Below are 3,144 nucleotides of genomic sequence, written 5' to 3'. Positions count from 1 at the left end.
GGCTGAGGCAGGAGAATCGCTTGAACCTGGGAGGCGGAGCTTGCAGTGAGCCGAGATCGCACCACTGCACTCCAGCCTGGGGGACAGAACGACTCTGTCTCAAACTACAAACAGCAACAAAAAGTTTATTGATAAAATTGCGGGTTCTGAAAACAAAAGGTCTTGAACACCCAACCCCCGAGAATAAACAGACAGTTGAGAAATAATTTAGTGAATAGTGAAAAACTTTATTTAAAATGAAATAAGATAGAATGGAAAAGAAAAATCACATATAAAGGTGAATCACAGTAAAGGTAAGTATTATTTTGTGAAACTTTTATTTTATTATTTTTTGAGACTGAATCTCGCTTTGTTGCCCAGGTTGGAGTGCAGTGGTGCCATCTCGGCTCACTGCAACTTCTGGCTCTCAGGCTCAAGGGATTCTCCTCCCTCAGCCCCCTGAGTAGCTGGGATTGCAGGCACGTGCCACCACTCCCAGGTATGTTTTAGATTTATGTTATGTATGAATGTACTAGATCCCACATATATTTCTTCCTGTGGATATAAGTCAAATGTTTTGAAATCCATTGACTTGGGCAAATTTTCTTTTCGAATATATTACTTGGCATCATAAACTGTTCAATTTCAGCAAATGATTTTTTTTTAATGGCCCCAATATTTTGCGAATACTTATATTTGACTCTAGCTCATTTGGACAATTTTTGCCAGAAAGAGAAAACAGCCAAGTGGAGAGATCTGGCATGCTGTGTAGGGGCTGAGAGAAGTGTGATCATTCTGACCCTATATTAGCAGGAAACTGCTCCACAGTCAGGTCTCGGAAGTAAGTTGAGGCAACTGCAGGAGGGCTGCGTGGTGGGAAAGAAATTGCTGAAAACAGGCTGGGTGAGCTGGCTCATACCTGTGATCGCAGCACTTTGGGAAGTGAAGTTGGGCGGATCACTTGAGGTCAGGAGTTTGAGATCAGCCTGCCCAACATGGTGAAACCTCGTCTCTACTAAAAATAATAAAATTAGCCAGGCATCATGGTAGGTGCCTGTAGTCCCAGCTATTTGGGTGGTTGAGGCCTGAGAATTGCTTGAACCTGGGAGGTGGAGGTTGCAGTGAGTTGAGATTGCGTCACTGCACTCCAGCTTGGGTGACAGAGCGAGACTCTGTCTCAAAAAAAAAGAAATTGCAGAAAATTTATTTTTCTCCTCTCCCTTTTTCACTACTGACCTTGACTAGTTTAAAAAAAAAAAAAAGGCCGGCCGGGCGCAGTGGCTTATGCCTGTAATACCAGCACTTTGGGAGGCGCGGTGGGTGGATCACCCGAGGTCAGGAGTTTAAGACCAGCCTGGCCAACATGGTGAGACCCTGTCTCTATTAAAAATACAAAAATTAGCTGGGCGTGGTGGCATGCGCCTGTAATCCCAGCTACTGGGAAGCCTGAGGCAGGAGAATCACTTGAACCTGGGAGGCGGAGGTTGCAGTGAGCCTAGATCATGCCACTGTGCTCCAGCCTGGACAGGCCAAGGTGGGAAGCTCACTTCAGCGCAGAGTTTGAGACCAGTCTGGGCAACATAGCGAGACCCCATCTCTATGGAAAAAAAAATCGTTGAAAACACCTCAGCCAGGCGCGGTGGCTCACGCCTGTAATCCCAGCACTTTGGGAGGCCGAGGTGGGTGGATCACGAGGCCAGGAGATCGAGACCATCCTGACTAACACGGTGAAACCCCGTCTCTACTAAAAATACAAAAAATTAGTTGGGTGCAGTGGCGGGCGCCTGTAGTCCCAGCTGAGGCAGGCTGAGGCAGGAGAATGGCGTGAACCCAGGAGATGGAGCTTGCAGTGAGCAGAGATCGCGCCACTGCACTCCAGCCTGGGTGACAGAGCAAGACTCTGTCTCAAAAAAAAAAAAAAAGAAAGAAAACACCTCAGTTTTCTCTCCCTCTGAAAAAGAAGCTACTGTCTATAGAAACGAAAGACATAGACTTCGCTCAAATTGCTACTCTCTCCACAGGCCATCCTTGACCATCATGTTTAAAATTACATCCCTGCCTCTTGGAAATCCCTATGTTTTTGGTTTTTTTTCCTTTTGAGACAGGATCTCATTATGTTGCCCAGGCTGTGAAGTGGCGCAATTACAGCTCATTGCAACCTGTGCCTCCCTCCTCAGTCTCCAGAGTAGCTGGGACTACAGACACATGCCACCATGCCTGGCTAATTTTTCTATTTTTGGTAAAGTCAGGGTTTCACCATGTTGCCCGTGCTGGTCTTGAACTCCTGGCCTCAAGTGATCCGCCCACCTTGGCCTTTAAAAGTGCTGAGATTACAGGCATGAGCCACCATGCCTGGCTTTTCTTTTATCCCAAATTTTTCTTTTTGGGACTAATCATTAACCAACACGTTATTTTTCTTTCTTTTTTTTTTTTTTTTTTTTTTGAGATGGAGTTTTGCTCTTGTTGCCCTGGCTGGAGTGCAATTGCACAATCTTGGCTCACTGAAACTTCCCCCTCCCAGGTTCAAGCGATTCTCCTGCCTCAGCCTCCCTAGTAGCTGGGATTAGAGGCATGCGCTACCACACCCGGCTAATTTTGTATTTTTAGTAAAGACAGGTTTCTGCATGTTGGTCAGGTTGGTCTTGAACTCCCGACCTCAGGTGATCTGCCCACCTCGACCTCCCAAAGTGCTGACATTACAGGTGTGAGCCACCATGCCTGGCCCCAACATGTTATTTTCTTATACTTACTTTATTTTCTGTCTCCCCTCCAGACAATGTAAGTGCCATGGAGGTAAAGAGAGTTTTTTGCTCACAGTTGTATTCCCAGTGCATGAAACCATGCCTATGGCCAGGTGCGGTGGCTCATGCCTGTAATCCCAGCACTTTGGGAGGCCAGGGTGGGCAAATTACTTTGGGTCAGGAGTTCGAGACCAGTCTGGCCAACATGGCAAAACCCCGTCTCTAAAAATACAAAAAATTGGCTGAGCCTGGTGGCATGTACCTGTAATCTCAGCTACTTGGGAGGCTAAGGCACAAGAGTCCCTTGAACCTGGGAAGTGGAGGTTGCAGTGAACCAAGATCATGCCACTGCAGTCCAGCCTGGGCGACAGAGTGAGACTCCGTCTCAAAAACAAAACAAAACAAACAACCCTCCCCCACTGCA

Source organism: Mandrillus leucophaeus, unplaced genomic scaffold (assembly GCF_000951045.1).
Source record: "Mandrillus leucophaeus isolate KB7577 unplaced genomic scaffold, Mleu.le_1.0 Scaffold147, whole genome shotgun sequence".
NCBI lineage: Eukaryota > Metazoa > Chordata > Mammalia > Primates > Cercopithecidae > Mandrillus > Mandrillus leucophaeus.
The sequence above is the reverse complement of the archived record's forward strand: the minus strand, read 5'-3'. Positions refer to the sequence as shown.